Source organism: Eretmochelys imbricata, chromosome 7, assembly GCF_965152235.1.
Source record: "Eretmochelys imbricata isolate rEreImb1 chromosome 7, rEreImb1.hap1, whole genome shotgun sequence".
NCBI classification, from domain to species: Eukaryota; Metazoa; Chordata; order Testudines; family Cheloniidae; genus Eretmochelys; species Eretmochelys imbricata.
Window position 1 is genome coordinate 54,302,261 of NC_135578.1, and position 19,624 is coordinate 54,321,884.

A 19,624-nucleotide genomic window follows, 5' to 3' on the forward strand; every position below is an offset into this window, starting at 1 on the left:
TCCCTGTCTGGCATCCCAGATGCACAAATCAGAAAACAAAAGAAACCTTTACAAACAAAAATTAGATACTGCAGCATTCAGCAATTCTGAGTGCTACCTACCCCAGTGAAAGGAATGCAAGGAGGCAGCTTGCCAGCTACACACATTGGCTGGAATGAAAAGGAGAGTGTGTGTATGTCCTGGCAAAGCAAGTGCATGGAAAGGTCAGTGCTCTCAGCAGCTGAAATGATGTAACTGCTCAGTGGCTGACCAAGCCCTGAAGTTAGAAAGAAGCGGGATTTCCCTCACAGCTTAGGAGTCACAGGTATCCAAGTGGAACTTTCAGTTCCTCACCTTATATGTGACAGAGCTCTCACTTCAGGATATTAGACCATTCCAAAGGCTTTATCCCTTTATTCTGGGATTAGCTTCCCTTCTCTCCTCTGCCCTTCCTCACTCTCTCAGATCCCCACACCAACTGCTTGGAGTGGTGCGGAGGAGGAACAATGCACAGGCTCCTTGTTCCCTACACAAAGACAGAGCAGTGAATGATGCTCCCCAGCCCCACCTGAATGATGAGTCAGGTCCCCCCCAAACCTGGGATATTTCCACACTAAGCACAGGTTCCCCAGTACACTAGCCATCAACCCAAATTCTTTATCATGTAAAATCCTTCCGGTTTGGACATGAGCACAGGAAATAGCTGCCATGCCTTCAGCACTAGATATGGACAAGGATCTAACCTCCATTCCCTAACACGCCTCTCTGCCGCCACTCAGACAGAAGACTGGTGAAGAGAACAAACAGCTCCCTCTGCAACCAGCCTCTGACAGATAACCTAACCAGGCAGGGAGATGCAGCAAGCACCAAATATGGGAGTTCAGCAGACCTGAGGTGTCTCAAGTGGAACACCCCGCTGGAGCATCCAAAATCAGGACCACTTTCAAAAGTTTGGCTCTTAATAGACATGAGACCAGTCCAAACGTCTTACAGCTTTTCCCTTTGCTTTGAGTGTTTCCTCTTAAAATCCCATCTTTAACCACCAAGATCAAGCCTAGTCTGTGTTCAGTCTCTTCTACATCCCTGCTGAGGGGCTGTGCCTTGCACTGACCCTGACAGAGGGACTCCAGGATCTAATGTGTCTTTCCCATCTTGAACATCTCGGTGCATACAACAGTAGGAATCAGTTATATCAGAACTGTCACACTGAAATCTCTTGTGAGATAGCAGAGGAAAAAAGCTCCAGCAGAGGGTGAAAACCGCCGGAGAGGCCCCCATGCTTACTTGCCCTTGTGGTTTAAACCTTGCAATTACAAGGGAGCCACAATTTGCTTAGGTATGCAAAAGAACAAGTTGCGTGGCTGCGTACCGAGGCTCCTTCCCGCTTGCCATGGCTGGCTCGTATAAGTAGAAAGCCTCCAGCAGGCAAAGCACACAGTTAAAGGGATGTTTGTCTTACTATTCGGTTCTCGATGGGCAGACCTCCAGCTAAGCACACAGCTCCCCAGTCCCTTTGGGGTAGGAGCACTGTTAAATATAACCTGGACTATTTTCTTTAAAGAAAAAGAAACCACATCCTGAGCCCAAGCAACCCCAGCCGCCATTCCACGGGATGCATATGTGCTTTTCAAGGTCTCTCTTCAGGGAAGAAAGGTGGCCACCATGGAAGCCCCATCTGTGGAAAGATATTAGGGTTCTATGGCCATTCTCTTCACCACATGGTCAACTCCCCAACAATATCTGCCCCACAGATATTGGATGGCAGGCAGGTGGGGGCCAGCTCAGGGGGATGAATCAGCCCAGGTCTGAGCTACAAGGGGGACCTTGCACCTGGAGGAGAGTCCAAGGCCTAGTTATGAAGGGTATCAGTCTTCAGGCCCAGCTACAGTGGTGTCTGGGACACAAAGGGATCCAGTGTAATTGGTCAAACTTGAAAAGTGGCGTGAAGCTGGCAACATTAGTCATTGCTAAATCAAGCAGCAATTTCAAGCCCCAATCCATTTGCTTCTTATGTCCCAAACTCCATTAAATAACGCACTGGGATTTGATACACAAAATGCACATTTGGCAGGTTTCGGGCTACTCTTAACTTTGTGAAGGCATGTTAGCACTGCAGAGATAGAGGGATGCAGTATGACAAGCAGCCTGGGAGAGGATCCCAGCGCCAGGAACAGAAATTCCCTTCACCACCACACACAATAAAGCTGTGAAAGGTGTCTAACACCGTGGCACAACCTATCCCCACTATCTCCTCTGCTCTTCACACATGGTGTCTCCCATGCTACAGAATCCCCTAGGGTGTGAAATCTCCCTGTTACCCTGCAAATTCAGAATCTCGGGGATAAGCGTATGCTGCTGCTACAGCTTTTGCAGACTGGGCCCAATGTGCAGAGCCCAAACTGGGCCACTCGGGGGTCCATATAGTCACATCCAGTAGCCAGGGCTAGCTTCAGTATCTCCAGACTCAATGTTAAGGGGCTAGGAGAGGAAAGATTTATGACCCTCTTCCAGAGAAGGGGTGAGCTCTCCCAAGAAAGCGTATAACACTGATGTTGCATACTATGTCACTGCTATAGGCTCTGGTGCTGGCTATTGCTTTAAAAGTAGCTGACAAAACATGTCAGGGAGGTGGGGAAATGTAAAGTACCTCCCTTATAGTAAGGTCTGCTTTGGTCTGGTCTCCCTTTAGAGATGGTCTCATCAAAAATGAAAAGGAACAGGATTCTATCTAAGCTTTTCATACCTGTCTAACCAGTTTCTGGGAGGTTACTATTGTTTATTAACTGAAATACACTAGTACCCAGAGGCCCCAGTTGAGATCAGAGTTTCAGTAGCCCGGTTGCAAACAGCTTACACTCTAAATTAAGACAAAATGCAGTAAGCGGGTGTTACAAGGAAGGGAAGGGAAGGGTGAGGATGACCACGGTTATGGAGACAGGAAGGTGAGTTACACAGACTAAGAGCTTGTCTACACTATACAGCTTTTAGCGACAAGGCTGTCTCTACACAGCCTTGTCACTAAAAGTCAGCATGTGTGAACGTTCTCTGTCGGTATTTTGTTGGCACTGTTGTTGAAAAAATACTTCCAAGCCCGAGAGTGGCAGTAGCTTTGTCAGCAGGAGAGCAGTTCTGTCGACAAAGCCACATTCACAATGTCGCTTGCATTGGCAAAACTTTTGTCTTTGGTGGGGGGCTTTTTAAAGTACCCGTGAAAGACAAAAGTTTTGTCGTCAAGGTCGCAGTGTAGACAAGCCCTTAGTCAGGCAAACAATCTGCAGGCATGAGGGGAGTTTGGGTTATTTAAAGATATAAACAGATGAGAGACAATGCATGTCATCAGTAATCTCTGCTGCCTTGCCTGTATCAGTTAGAGGCATCATTTCAGAAACACTGGGGGTGGGGGTGCGTGCAAAACTGTGTCAGCATATGGAACATTATATGTGATTATACGAGATCCTGCAAAGTCGGCCCGAGGGGGGGGGAGGGGGGAGAAGTAAAGCACATAGACTTATGAAAAGCCAGTGGGGGACAAACCAAAGTTGGGGGGGGGACAAATACCTCCTCCTTGTCCCTTAGCAAATGGCATCCCTGGTGTCAGCTGCCTGTTTTTCGCAGGCAGCATGGCAGAAGTAAGTCTTGAGGAAGGATCTGGAGGAGGACAGCATAGCAGCTTGGGGAAGAGGCATGAGAGACAGTGCGAATGCGCCTGCTGGAAGAGCAGGCATATGGGTAATAGAGAGCTGGAAGCTATTGTTAAATTTGTCTTCCTCTGTGTGGGTGGAATTATTTCATCTTTCAAACCATCTGCACTCATAATCATTAAAAAAAAATCACAGCAATGCAGGCAAACACAGTTACTCCCACAGTACAAGGTTTGCCTTGCCATCACATTTACCCCTACTCCCTACGAAAAAGCCAATACCCCGCTTTTACGAGTGAACTCCCACCACACAGAAAGGTCCTGTGTTTAGACACTACTCAACCAAGGGTAGATAAAAATCATGATTTAAAAACAATAAATAAAAGCACTGGATTTTAAATTTAAATAATGATTTTTATTTAAAATTGATTTTGTAATTACATGTTGCTAGCTCTTCATTTTCTTCACATTTTACAGACTTTAATTGCCCAAGTGGGTGTTTTGTTCTTGTTTCTTTAACTAACGAACAGCAAGTACAATTTTTTATTTCATTTACAGATTTTTTTCTACTATGAAATTTCACATTTAAAATGCTGCTCTATGCTAAAAAGACAAATCCAGGGCCTCATTAATGTCATTACTGCGAGAACAACTAAAACTGAAACACAAAACTGCCTATAGCCCGTACTATATCTACAACCAAAACCAACATCTGGATACTGAACTTCCACAAGTCAAGCAGCTTTGATACTGTGATCAGCCTTTGCTCCTCCATCAGCCTTTGCATTTCCTACTAAACTTGGTTAAAGTACAGACAGCCCAAACAATTTTCACTGTTAATACTGAAGCAATTTTATTTGGCAGATTTTGTGCCACTAAGAAAAAAGTTCTTAATAAAAGTACAATTGTAGCCTGTGATGTTGAAAACACTTACACAAATGCTTAATTTTAACTTTGAAATCAATGGGGCTATTCATATGAGTACACTTACATACCTGCTTAAATGTTCGCAGGTTCCTTAATTTTCAATATTTGTTTTTTTGCCTATGGTAGTTTTGTAAATTCAAATAAGATACCCTACCAGCAGTGGCTTAAATAAACCACAAAAAACACAGCATTTACGGCTTAGTTTATTATAAATTTAATCAAACGGCAATAACACACATTTTCAAGTTCATTTTACAAAGCCTCAACCTGATGTAAATCAATTATTTAAATTGCCCTGCACTCGACTTTGGATTGGGGAGGATAGGAGAAGCTGGAAAACAGAATCCCTCCACAGACAGGGAGGCAGATTTCAGCCTTATTGAGGAAGACAAAACTCCAAGACCCGCTAGAGCAGTGGTCCCCAACCTTTCTTGTGGGAATAGCATATTGCTGAAGACTGTGGCGGGCGCTGGACACCCCGTTGCCGAAATGCCGCCAGCGGTTAAGAAGTGATGCAGCCGAAATGCCGCTGAGAAACTGCAACACTTCTCGGTGGCATTTTGGCGGCGGGGTGTCCTGTGGGCGCACCAAAATGCCCCAACAGGTGCCATGGCACCCACGGGCACCACATTGGGGACCCTTGTGCTAGAGAATGGAACCAATCTGTCTCATTCTAGGCTTTGTTTTCTTCAACATGTAAAACACGAGCTGACAACTGCACCCAGCATTTGTATCCTGATATCCAAGCAGCTAATGCAGCATGATTACACCAGTATAGTGGGTCTCATGCTCTTCCTTGAATGTTTTCAAAGAAGAGATGTGTTTCAGAGTGTAGAGGGTGGGAGTTCATTCCGCACAAATATCTTAACAACAACGGACTCTTATGTTTACATTGTATCTTTCACTTTAAAGGATCCCAAAGCATTTTGTACACTATAAAGAACGGTCATACACAGCAAAATCTCTACACCTACACGCTAGGGCCTTGTCTACACTAGAAACAGCAACTGTCACCACCAGAGGAGTAAAGGTATTTGGGTCCATGTGTTTTTACCACTGTGCCGTGAAATCTATGTGAATATACCTGAACCCTGTCTATACTAGCAACCTAGAGGCTGGCAGGTGCTATAATACCGGTACTAATTTTACTCACATATAAATTCCCTTAGGATGAAACATGGCAGCTGTTTAACAGCACACAGACAACAGCACATGAAAGTTTAGTGAAGAACACTGAAATCAAACAAAGCTGTTTTCAATATAAAGGGAAGGGTAACCACCTTTCTGTATACAGAACTATAAAATCCCTCCTGGCCAGAGGCAAAACCCTTTCACCTGTAAAGGGTTAAGAAGCTAAGATAACCTCGCTGGCACCTGACTAAAATGACAAATGAGGAGACAAGATACTTTCAAAGCTGGGGGGTAGGCGGGGGGACGGACAGACAAAGGGTCTGTGTGATGCTTTTGCCGGGAACAGATCAGGAATGCTCTTCTACTCCTTAAGTTAGTAAGTAATCTAGCTAGAAATGCGTTAGATTTCCTTTTGTTTAATGGCTGGTAAAATAGCTGTGCTGAATGGAATGTATATTCCTGTTTTTGTGTCTTTTTGTAACTCAAGGTTTTGCCTAGAGGGATTCTCTACGTTTTGAATACAGCAGAATATGGACTTCTGGACTTCAGAAAAGCAGACTTTGACTCCCTCAGGGAACTGATGGGCAAGATCCCCATGGGAGAATAACATGAGGGGGAAAGGAGTCCAGGAGAGCTGACTGTATTTTAAAGAATTCTTATTGAGGTTACAGGGATAAACCATCCCGATGTGTAGAAAGAATAGTAAATATGGCAGGCAACCAGCTTGGCTTAACAGTGAAATCCTTGCTGATCTTAAACACAAAAAAGAGGCTTATACGAAGTGGAAGATTGGACAAATGACCAGGGATGAGTATATAAATATTGCTCGGGCATGTAGGAATGAAATCAGGAAGGCTAAATCACACCTGGAGTTGCAGCTAGCAAGGGATGTTAAGAGTAACAAGAAGGGTTTCTTCAGGTGTGTTGGCAATAAGAAGAAAGCCAAGGAAAGTGTGGGCCCCTTACTAAATGAGGGAGGCAACCTAGCGACAGAGGATGTGGAGAAAAGCTAATGTACTCAACGCTTTTTTTGCCTCTGTCTTCACAAACAAGGTCAGCTCCCAGACTACTGCACTGGGCAGCACAGCATGGGGAGGAGGTGGCCAGCCCTCTGTGAAGTGGTTCGGGACTATTTAGAAAAACTGGATGTGCACAAGTCCATGGGGCCAGATGCGTTGCATCCGAGAGTGCTAAAGGAATTGGCGGATGTGATTGCAGAGCCATTGGCCATTATCTCTGAAAACTCAGGGCCATCGGGGGAAGTCCAGGAAGTTTGGAAAAAGGCTAATGTAATGCCCATCTTTAAAAAAGGGAAGAAGGAGGATCCTGGGAACTACAGGCCCGTCAGCCTTACCTCAGTCCCTGGAAAAATCATGGAGCATGTCCTCAAGGAATCAATTCTGAAACACTTAGATGAGAGGAAAGAGATCAGGAACAGTCAGCGTGGATTCACCAAGGGAAAGTCATGCCTGACTAATCTAATTGCCTTCTATGATGAGGTAACTGGTTCTGTGGATGAAGGGAAAGCAGTGGACATGTTATTCCTCGACTTTAGCAAAGCTTTTGACATGGTCTCCCACAGTATTCTTGTCAGCAAGTTAAAGAAGTATGGGCTGGATGGATGCACTACAAGGTGGGTAGAAAGTTGGCTAGATTGTCGGGCTCAATGGGTAGTGATCAATGGCTCCATGTCTAGTTGGCAGCCAGTATCTAGCGGAGTGCCCCAAGGGTCGGTCCTGGGGCCGGTTTTATTCAATATCTTCATTAATGATCTGGAGGATGGTGTGGATTCCACCCTCAGCAAGTTTGCGGATGACACTAAACTGGGAGGAGTGGTAGATACGCTGGAGGGTAGGGATAGGATACAGAGGGACCTAGACAAATTGGAGGATTGGGCCAAAAGAAATGTGATGAGGTTCAACAAGGACAAGTGCAGAGTCCTGCACTTAGGACGGAAGAATCCAATGCACTGCTACAGACTAGGGACCGAATGGCTAGGCAGTTCTGCAGAGAAGGACCTAGGGGTGACAGTGAATGAGAAGCTGGATATGAGTCAACAGTGTGCTGTTGTTGCCAAGAAGGCCAATGGCATTTTGGGGTGTATAAGTAGGGGCATTGCCAGCAGATCGAGGGACGTGATCATTCCCCTCTATTCGACATTAGTGAGGCCTCATCTGGAGTACTGTGTCCAGTTTTGGGCCCCACACTACAAGAAGGATGTGGAGAAATTGGAGAGAGTCCAGTGAAGGGTAACAAAAATGATTAGGGGTCTGGAACACATGACTTATGAGGAGAGGCTGAGGGAACTGGGATTGTTTAGTCTATGGAAGAGAAGAATGAGGGGGGATTTGATAGCTGCTTTTAACTACCTGAAAGGTGGATCCAAAGAGGATGGATCTAGACTATTCTCAGTGATAGCAGATGACAGGACAAGGAGTAATGGTCTCAAGTTGCAGTGGGGGAGATTTAGGTTGGATATTAGGAAAAACTTCTTCACTAGGAGGGTGGTGAAACACTGGAATGCGTTACCTAGGGAGGTGGTGGAATCCCCTTCCTTAGAAGTTTTTGAGGTCAGGCTTGACAAAGCCCTGGCTGGGATGATTTAGTTGGGATTGTTCCTGCTCTGGGCAGGGGGTTGGACTAGATGGCCTCCAGAGGTCCCTTCCAACTCTGTTATTCTATGATTCTATGAATCTGATTACCCTGTAAGGTATTTACCATCCTGATTTTACAGAGGTGATTTCTTTTTTACTTTTTCTTCAATTAAAATTCTTCTTTTAAGAACCTGATTGCTTTTTTATTGTTCTTAAGACCCAAGGGTTTGGGTCGGTGTTCACCTATGCAAATTGGTGAGGATTTTTACCAAGCCTTCCCCATGAAAGGGGGTGTAGGGCTTGGGGAGGATATTTTTGGGGGAAGATGTCTCCAAGTGGGCTCTTTCCCTGTTCTTTGTTTAAAACGCTTGGTGGTGGCAGCATAGGGTTCAAGGACAAGGCAAAGTTTGTACCTTGAGGAAGTTTTTAAACCTAAGCTGGTAAGAATAAGCTTGGGGGGGTCTTTCATGCAGGTCCTCACATCTGTACCCTAGAGTTCAGAGTGGGGAAGGAACCTTGACATGGTGGCAGAGTGGTGGGATCATTTTGAGATTTTTTTTTAGATCATTTTGAACCAGAAGCACAGCAGGATTTTAAAAGGGTTTTGTAAAAGGGGACAGCAGCAAGCATAACAAAGGGATCTTCCTTTTATGAGCTGGAGTTTTCTCTACCTAAAGGCAGGGTAGTTAACCTCCTGCAGGGAAATTCACAAGTTTTTCACAGACCTAAAGAGGGGTTGTTTTTTTTTTTTTTAGCTAAGAGCGGCTAGAGGATTTTTCTGTAGGCTGAGAATAGCTATCACAGAACATAGGTATCAGGTTACAGCACAACTAAATTTTACAAGCCAGTTTTTTTTTTTTTTAAACTCTCGGGTGTAAAGTTAGTTAAAAACAGAGAGGCTAAGATGACAGAACCCAAGGCAGAAAAAGCCAAAGAGGCTGCCCACAGGAGAGCTATGGAGGTAAAGGAAAAAGAATGGAAGCATGCAGTGGAGATGGAGAAGGCAAAGGCTCAGCAGAATATACCAACAAACCCTAGCAATCCTTCTCCAGGTACCGCCTCACATCCCAGGAAGTTCCCCACCTACAAGGCAGGTGATGATACCGAGGCCTTCTTAGAAAACTTCAAAAGGGCCTGCCTTGGGTACAGCATCTCTACAGACCAGTACATGGTAGAGCTGAGGCCGCAGTTCAGTGGACCCTTAGCAGAGGTGGCGGCTGAAATGCCTAAGGAACACATGAACAAGTATGAACTGTTTAAAACCAAGGTGAGAGTCAGAATGGGGCTAACACCCGAGCATTCCTGTCGGCAATTCAGAGCCCTAAGGTGGAAACCAGACGTGTCATTTACCCAACATGCCTAACACATTGTGAAACATTGGGATGCCTGGATATCAGGAGCAAGTGTTAAATCTCCAGAAGAGTTGCCCTTCCTAATGCAACTGGAGCAGTTCTTAGACGGTGTTCCTGAGGAAATAGAAAGATACATCCTAGATGGGAAGCCCACATCTGTAATCGAGGCAGGGGAGATTGGAGCCAAATGGGTGGAGGTGGCAGAAAAGAAAAAAAAACTAGTCACAGTTGGAGCGGAGACCAGAAGGGACAACCTCCGACGTCACCCTACTACCGGGGACAGCCCAAGACCCCAACTACACACCAAGGACCACTCCAGAAACCTCATCGTCCTGCCACACCATTCTCCAGCAACCCACCTCGCCCCAGTGACCCATCAGCTGGACGATGTTTTAAATGTAACGAGCTGGGGCATGTAAAGGCCAACTGCCCCAAGAACGCCAACAGATTACAATTCATTGCACCAGAATCAAAAGCAACTGGTCAGTCAGTGAAAAAGAATGTTATTAATTTACTAATTATTATGATTACTATTTAGTATTATCATAGTTCTTAGGAACCCCAGTCATGGCCAAGGACCCCCTGGTACTCAGTGCTGTACAAACACAGAACAAAAAGACAGTCCCATCCTGAAATTAACTTTTCTTTTTTGAAATTCCCAGTGAATCAAAACACCTGTTATTCATCCTGCTCTAGCATCTGTGTTCACCAGCGTCTTTCGCCAGAAAAGCAGCGTTTGGGGAATGAGAAAGAAGTCAAAAAGAGTGCACACATGCAAAGAAACTGCCTAACTATGGTCTCGCAATGCTCACTGCCAGCCCAATGGTAGTGCATTTCCTATGGCGAGAGAATCAATTAATCACTGAGTGGTATCACAGCCACATTTTATAGATCCCAGGCAAAAACTATGTTGAGTTGGAGTTATGGTTAAATATCAGCTATTTAAAGTAAAATACATATAGGAATGATGTAAATATCCTAAATACAAGTGTTACAAATCCAGGAATTTCAGACTCAAGGTTAAAACTTAAAAGAAATCCAAACATATTAACAGTATGGAAATGATTTCAGTAACAGCATATACAGACTCTGAAGAAAGTACAGAAATACACTGTTAGGGCACCCAAATAATTTTAACTTTGCTCTACAGTGATGTCAGACAATAACTATATGATTTTGGTTAATGTATCTCAGTGCCTGTAGTCCCAAATTACATTAAACTCAGGTTTAAAGCAAAGAGGATATTTTTTCTTTTTCCCCTCATGGTGTCACTGCACAGGGCAGAATTAAGGCTGTTTGGGTGACCTAACTGTGCATTTCTAAACCTTGCTCGGTGCAGCCAGTGCCCAAGAATTAAACAATTTTTAGCTACAAGAGAAGTTATTCTGTTACTGAGGTTATTCAAGGCAAAAAATGACTTTTAAATTCTCACACAATCACTTTGGCATTCATTCTGGAGAAGACAGGTTGTGTTTTTCATACCTAACGAAGAGACTAAGTCCCTGCTTTAAGTGCAAAAGTCAACCTTAACTAAGGAGCTGTGACCAGCATTTTCAAAATCACTCCAAGTGTTCACAGGCTGCACCCCAACTCCACCTTGAGGCACCAAGTGGTCCTTCAACACTACTAAGGTGGGACTGGTTGATGCAAGCTGGTGACCTTTATTCAAACAATACACACCCAATCTGCTATATCTGTCGGCACTCAGCCTTGCTGTTGTTGCGCTGCCTCTTGACTGCACTTCATTTCTCTTGTGCCTGCACCTTCCATTCCAGCTTATCCGGAGTGACCATACAACATTTCACTGGCAAATGCATCTCAGCCCCAGCTCTTCACTCAAGCGAGCCTGTCAAGCTCTGAAAGAACCTGTGCATTGCACCTTCAGAATCCTGGCCACAATGGAGAGGGAGAAGGAGGGGGACACAGCCAAACACACAAGTTCAAAGATATACCTCAGTGCCATGACAAGTGTGCACCACAACCTAAGCCACACTGGACCATCAGCGTGACAATTATCTCTAATTTCAGCTCTAGGATATCAACCAATGCAGCCCTTCAGTTTCAATCCCCTTGTTTCCTTTTGCTCTGGGGGGCAGCCTTTTATCAGCAGTAACTGATAACTACCTGAACAAAGCCAAGGGGTGTGCGTAAGGGCATTCCAGACAGATGCTGCTCTCACTCATACTACCACCGTAGTTAAGGCGGGGTACCTTTTCTGACACTTTCCGGGTATGTCTACACTACCCGCCGGATCGGCGGGCAGCGATCGATCCATTGCGTCTAGTCTAGACGTGATAAATCAAGCCTCGAGCGCTCTTCTGTTGACGCAGGCAGAGTCACAGGGGCGCAAGCAGAGTCGATGGGGCAGCAGCAGCAGTTGACTCACAGCGGTGAAGAAACCACAGTAAGTCGATCTAAGTACGTCGACTTCAGCCACGTTATTCACGTAGCTGAAGTTGCGTAACTTAGATCGGTCCCCGCCCCTAGTGTAGACCAGGGCTCCCGCACACACCCTGGGGCCTCAATCTTCTCCTGTTCTGCAGACGTTATCAGACAGTAAGTGCTCCTGAGTACAGAAATAATGAATCTTGAGCTGAGAAAGAAGCCAGTAAGAAGGCCAACATCTGGAACTGCGTAAAATGAGGAAGGCCCTTTCAGTGCTACTGGCCTCCATGTCTCCTAGAACACTCAGAGGAAGGGATGAGGGAAGAGCAACAGCATAGAAGAGATAGAAGCGGAATGGGATATTTGGGTCTTCACTCCGTGTTTGGTCCCCAGTCCACAAGCACCAGAGGCAAGGTCACAGATTCACTACTCACGTCAGCTCCGATCATGTTCTCACTGGGAGGGAGTGGGGTGAGAATTAGGATTTCTGGTGCTAGTTTCAGTTTTGCTATTGACTGTGTGGTGCCACTTTGCGCAAGACACATGAACTTCCTGTGCTGCAGTTACCCATCTGTAAAGTGGGGATACAACTACACTGGGGTGCTGTGAAAAAGGATGTCTGCATGGCACTCAGATGCAAAGAGCTATATTAATGTGAACTATTATTCTAACACAACTGAGGGCAACTCACACACTTCCCGTACACTGTCTGCTCTGTTGTAAACATTCTGGATTATGAAATTTGAGACAGTTACAAGGTGGAAAATCCCTCAGCAGTTTCCAATTAGGAAAACAATTCTAGCTTTACACACTTGTTTATAACAACCCCACGGATGAGAGAAATTATTTTCCTTCCATTGCACCTAGTTCTTGTACTGCATCCATCATTAGCCGGGGGGGAGGGAGAGCTGCAGACACTCATGTGCCACTCTAGTATGGGGCTATGGAGGTTAAACTGCTGGGAATGGCATTTATTTTGGGGCGTGGGGGGTATCTGCTTCGACTGAAACCCCACATATACAAAACTACAAAGGACTTTGCAAAGGCACCAAAAAGCAACAAAGGCAGATGCTATTTTTGGCCTCTTGTCTCTTACAGAAAGATATCCCTTATCTCTTCCATGCATCCCAACTTGAGGAGCCAAAACTAAGCACCAGGCTAATCTCAATCAACCAATTCAAGAGATCTAGACCAATCCCCCAGTAAGAGATCCCATGTCGTGCCTAATCACTTCCCCCTCCCTCTGGAGCCCCCATCAGAGATGCTGTGTATGTAGACCGGAGGGGGATGCTAGCGACCCATGCAAGATGCACTCTCCCTCCCCTCTGGGGTTACATGTGTGGCCACCACATAAGGAAATTGGTATTTTAATTTTCAATGTAAAAAGGCTTCCTACTCCCCAAAGCTCCCACTGGTACCATTCAGTTGCCATTAAACACTAGGGAATGCCACATAACAACCTTCCCCAAACAGGAACACAAAGTACATAAAGAGGTTAATGTCTTCCTTTTGTCTTCCCCTTCTCCGAGCCCAGTTTGCTGTTTTACAGAGCAGGAACTTTACATCACCCCAACACATGCAGCGGAGTGAAAGGCAAGTGCATCCTTTCTGCTGTGAATGAACCCCAAACCTTACTGCCTTTTGTCTGGGAGAAGGCACGGTGCTGGCTTGAATGTGACTTCTGAAATGGTTAGCAATGAAAACAAATCCCTCGGAGGAATATTTTGCATTAAAGATGGCTTCAGATTCACAATGAAACATTCCAGTATCAGCCGTATTCACACAGAACAATGGTCTCTCTCTGCCAGCCCTGGGCCTGGCTTGCTTGCTCTACAGTGAGTTTGGTACTGCCCTGAGGGAGTATTAGATAATGAAGAGCTCTGATCCCTTGCTTTCACCTCATGCCTGGGCTCATCCTAATGTATGTGAGCAGGCTTGGTTCATAGACTTTGTTCTTATCTCTCCCCCCATCCTGCATGTTTTGCAGATGATTCGCATGAATGAGCAAGAGGAATTGTGGCTCTGGGATCCCTGGCACCCTATCTGGAATCAGCATCAGGGATGCACTCCCCATCCCCCCTCTCCACAAGTACGACAGGATGCCGCACATTCCCGAGCTGGTATAGAACTCTTGGGAACAAGCTTCACAGTCACTCATCTTGCCTGCATGGCAGAAGACACTGCTGGCAGAGAGGAGACAGCCTGTGTGCGCTTTAGCAGACTCTGGAACAATAAGGTGCAGGAGCCAGCATGCTTAAAGGGGCTGAATGGGACAAGATAACTGTCCCAGTCTGCAGGGGATATTCCATACATACCAGTCTCCCATCTGAGGACAATCACCTTTCCCAGCTTTCAAACAGACCTAAAGTCTTATGGGCACAGGGAGACTCCCTCATGAAACATTGCCAGGGAACAAGCACTCTGCAGCATGACAGCCATTGAAATACCCACCCTATTTTAGTACAGCTGCAGAGGTCACATGCCAGGGGTGCTGGAACAATTTGTATAGCGGGGGTGCTGAGAGCCATTGAACCAAACTGTAAACCCTGGATATAATGGAAACCACTTCAAGTCAAGGGATGCAGTAGGACCCCTAGTTCCATTGCCTATGCTGCACACTGCATTACTTGAAGAAGAGAACTTCCAAGAGGCTCAGGTGTGTGGGGTGGGGTGAGTACCCAATCACATCTACACACCTTGATGCAATATTACCTGACAGAGCATGAAGTCATGTGAACAGACCTCATCTGTGTTTGGAGACACATGGCTGCAAGACCTGAGAAGTGTCTGCCATATACCACCTGGAACATGCTACTGGGCTTGTAAAATGGTTGTTTAGGTGTTAGGGAGAGTAATGGGGCTATTGACTCTAGCTCTCTGTAGGTTTTTGTTTTTTTTCACTGCTGAGAATCCACATAAGACAGGCAGACTGTGTGCCCCAGAGATCGTAGAATGACGGAGAGCAGAAGGATCATTTTTATTTTTATAGCCACTGCTTCCAAATAATGAAAACAGATAAGCCTTTTAGGGTGTTGTCTAATGACTGCAGCAGCGAAATGGGAGCCAAGATTCCTGGCTCTGTCACGATGTGACTTTTGACAGGCTGGTCACGCTCTGTGCCTCAGTTTCTTCAGGTGTAAAATGGGGGTGGCAATAATACATGCCTCATTAATCCCCTTTGAACTCTTTGGATTTCAGGGGTTATAGAAAGACAAAGTAGGAGTATTCCTCCTGTGGCAATGCAGGGAAAGAACTCCAGCGCAGCAAGCACTGCTCCTCACTATCCAGACACACATCAGATCCACAGCTCAGATGCCTCAGATCCACTGCTCTACTGTATTCTAGTGGCAGACATGCACTGAATAGCCCTGGCATATTCCACCCTCTCTTCACCCTTCACCTACCTTTAAAGTAGCAAGAGAACTGAGGCCAGAGGAGAAAACAGAAAATCACCTCTCATCTCCCACGTATCCCCATTGTGGGGATCATACAGTATATTGTGGGAACCACATCTACTCAATTACAGTACTTGGAAAACAGCACTCCATCCCTATCATCTCTATTCTAGTAAGAGTCAGAGAAAGAACCTGCCCAGCATGAGGTCTCTGGCCTGGATCCTAAACCCAGCATCTTGCTCCCCAGGCCAGCAGCAGTGGGTTAAGACACAGAAGGTGTGCACTTGGCCCATCGGGTGGTATCAGCACTGTATGTTGTTCAATAGGAACTTCACTGGTTGATTAAAGAACATTGTTAATGGTCTTGGAATCAAGTTCCAGCTAATATCCCTCGACCAGCAGGATGGCAGCCTTATTATGGAGTCCTGTGATGGAGGAGAAATCCTCCAGGAGAGCAATTTAGACCCTTCTCTCCAGAAAACCAGCTCGGAAGAAGCTGTGATACAAAGTTACTCAAGGCTTTGCTTTCACTAATTTTATTCTCTATTCTTCACATATATTTATATGAATCTCTCTTTCTAAGCTTTCAAGTTACCAAACATTAATTCTAAAGCCTCTGGTTTTGCTCCTAACGTGCAAATGAAGATTTAAACAGCTGTATGACAAAGCCCTAGAAAAAATAATGCAGAGAACAATCCTGCCCTGGCCCTTGGGGGATTGACAAGACCTAACCTGATTTTTAAATTTTCCATCTCTAATTTCTCTGGTCTTTAAAATGACTTCACCAGTTACTGATTTTGCTGCAACGTGTTCCTCCACAGAGCAGTCTGGTTACCCAGGACTAAGGTGACTGACTGAAAAGGGTCAAGAGTGTGTTTACTTGTAGTATAAGTGAGCTTAATAGCCCAGGACAATATGTGCGGTTATACTAGGATCCCGTGCTGTTCAGATGCACATTAAGCCACCAAGAGACATATTGGAACTCCACACTGGGCAATCAGATTCCTCCTTTTATCCAGCACATTTTAGAACCTAAATTTAACCCAGTAGCAAGCCAAGACAAAGCAACAACCTATCGGCAAGGGGCAAAGAGGAGGAGGAGGAGAGAGAGCTAACAAAGAACCTTAATGGCCATGGCAAGCGAGATCACCTAATACAGTTACTGTACTGCAGCCTCTCCATCCATCCCCTCTCCTGCAGCATGGCTCTTGCAGATGAAGATTTTCTAAATCAACAGTCAAACGACAGTGCACAAAAGCAAGCCAGAGACAAGCTCCCTTGTACCTGCCAGAGTACAAACGACAATCGATGTGAAACACTACAAACGCTTTCCAACTCCCTACCTTTAAAAGGCGCATTTCAAAGTGAAGTGGGATCTCTCCAAGGTGTCCAGGAAGCTTGGTCTGTTAACTCTGACAGCCAGCAAGCCAAGGAAACACACCCGAGAAAAAGGGGAAGTGAGGAAAAGCACAAGCCCTAAAGAAAATCTTCACAAAGACATGTAAGCAGCGAGCTGGCCCTTCCTGAATAGGCAGCTGGGCTGCACAGCCGGTGGATGGCTGAACAGTCGTTTGTAGCAGTGGATCTCTTCTCTTTTCTTGGAGTTGCCAAAACCTCTCAAATCAGTGTGTGAACATGAGGATACTGGAATTTTACACACACACACAAAGAGAAATGTAGATAAATTTATACTGAAAGCAAGAGCTTCACTGCTGAGCATGGTGAGCACCAGACAGATAGCAATCAGCATGCAAGGAAGGCTGTCTGCAGCCACAGGTGAGCAAAGCAGGGTCCTATATAATAGAGGGTCCAACAGCACAGATCTTTTCACCTCGTTTCTCAGGTCCTATCTGAAAAGCTTCCATCTTACTCTCTGAAATCCCAGAAATAAAGTAGGGATAGTGGTGTCCAGAGGGAGGCAGAGAGAAGCCTGGTCCAGTATTCAGGGAGTTGTGGCATGACGCAGTCGACAGGCACTCCTGTGGGATAGGGAATCACAGATTAAATTCCTTGTCCTTTTACACATGCCGTGTATCTACTCACAGGAGGGCTTTGAACTCCATTTGCACAGCAGGGGAGGGAATCTGGCAGCGGTTCAAAAGCATTGCTTGTGAAGCCACTAAACAAGCTCACCGTTGGTTCCGACACAGAACGAGATGCAGAGAATCCCCCAGCCCCTCAGAGACAGCACAGCCTGGTGCTGCACCACTGGAAACGAGTTCGCCTTTTGTTTCAACGGAGAGAGAATCCGGAAGAGGAAAACGAAAAATGTAGTGCCAGGGAGAGTGAATGACAGCATGAAAAGCCACATCAATCAGATAAAGAGCGAGGGAGGGATAGGGATGGGAGGAATGGAGCCCACATAGACAGCAGCGCCTGACACTCCAGTACACATTGATAGGTTGCTGGGGGAGTTTGTCTTTTGAAGCTGTCATGTGTTTATGCTGCCTTCAGATATGAAGCTCACAAGGTGAGAAGTGCTAACCTAGGAACATTTATTCACCAGTGGAAAATTACTCCTGTTGCCACACTGTAGCTTACAGCTTCACCCAAACCAATACCTGTTCTATGTACAAATCTCATAAAAAGAACAAATTTTCCATATAACACATGACCAACAAGCCTCCAGTCAAACATACTGAGGGCCTACTATAGGAATTTGGGGTTCGGGAATAAAAATGGTAAAAAGGATCAATTCCTTGTGCACCAAAAGGGAGAAACAAATGTGGGGGAAAAAATCAGTACAGGAACAGGTTGTGCACGCGCAAATCTAACTGTGTTTCACTAAAGCTCTGAGCCCCATGATAGACTCATATATGAGGGGGTTCTATTTTAAAATGGAATTAGAAATAAGAGTCTAGAGCAATGCAGGGGGAAGCAGGATGTGCTAGAGGAAAGCATGGTTATGACTAGATGTAAAGCTCTGTATATGCTTAAAGTTTTATTCTTTGATAGGCAGAGCATTAGGGCAAGGGGGTTTCAGACAGGACGACACATGGGGATAGCTCTCCAGAGAGGTTAGTTTAACTGATAGCGATAGAGAGCACAAAACTAACAGTTCAGTAATGAGACACCAAAATCTTACAATGAAGTGAAAACAGAAGAACGCAGAGAAACCAGGGAACATTATGAAAGGATGTTAAAGAAAACATCACAGGAGACCTAAGCCTGATTGATTTAGGCAAAGCACCCTCTGTTAGCTGAAGACAGCATCTTTCAAGGCTTTTCCAACAGCTACGTACAGTGCTAGAGCAAGAGACACTAGGCCAGTTAGACTGTTTGGGTCACCTGCTCTGATTCTTGGACTTTGCAGGATGTCTCCCTCTTCTACACATACCAGCATCTTGTATCTAAGTTGATCATAAGAAAGTGCAGTGATGGCACCTTGAACCCCTCTGCTGGGATTCTTTTCCACTGTCTCACGGTTGGCTAGGACAAAGAGCAACAGCCTGAAGCTAAATGAAGAAAAGTTTAGGTTAGTATCAGGTCCAGACTATTTTCTGTTTGTTTGTTTTATAATTCAATCCAGAGTGGGTTACCTATTACTATATATTTTATTCTTTACTTCCTGTTCTATGCTGTTGTAATGCCATGCTGGGTGCTGTTTTACCCATGAAGTGGGTGAATTTCAGTGGCATTGCAGGTTAAGTGATTCTTATACATAGATTTGAAAAGCACACTGGAGTCATTCAGAAAGAAAAGTACTATCTAGGTTACGAAGACGTTATTGCCAAGCAATGGATAAAAGACACTATGCACTCAAGGAATCAATCCCTCAAAAGGAACAAATATATTAAGTTAAGAGGATATCCTAAACCTTTTTAAAAAATGTGTTCCACAGCTAAAAGTGAACACTATCTATACTGCCACTGTGCTCCAAGTGTTTTCACTAATACGCCACCACCACTGTTGTTTTACTTTGAAAGTTAATTAGAGGCAATAAAACCATTGAGGGAGAGACTTCCCTTTACACCTAACTAAACATGTTTCAATCTTTAGCTTCAAGACACTGATCCCATCTCCTGTGACTGTTAATGAATTACTTCCCTCGAAGTTATTGTATGCAAAAAAATTATGTTAAAATCCCTCAGCACTGCATTAATGGCATGGAAGTCAGCAAATTCACTGCAAACCTTTCCTGGCTCCACACTATTTAGGAATAATTTTCAGAAGAGACAAGATTTACTTTATAAGTTCTCTTTAAGCTCTTGGGTACACTTC

The 19,624-nt window shown here is 45.1% G+C and overlaps 1 protein-coding gene across 5 annotated transcripts in view; it reads right to left on the reverse strand.

The window, feature by feature from the left end:
• The window catches only part of NDST2 (N-deacetylase and N-sulfotransferase 2), a 230,452-nt gene that overhangs the window by 38,192 nt on the left and 172,636 nt on the right, over positions 1-19,624 (reverse strand). For 2 of the 5 annotated variants that reach the window (XM_077822087.1, XM_077822090.1), the window contains one exon: positions 17,235-17,382. The exons of 2 other annotated variants lie outside the window; for them this stretch is intronic. The gene's annotated coding sequence lies outside the window, so the exon portion shown is untranslated. Of the gene's footprint in view, positions 1-17,234; positions 17,383-18,691; positions 18,859-19,624 lie in introns of all 5 variants that reach the window. One more of the 5 variants, XM_077822086.1, reaches the window with a different exon arrangement.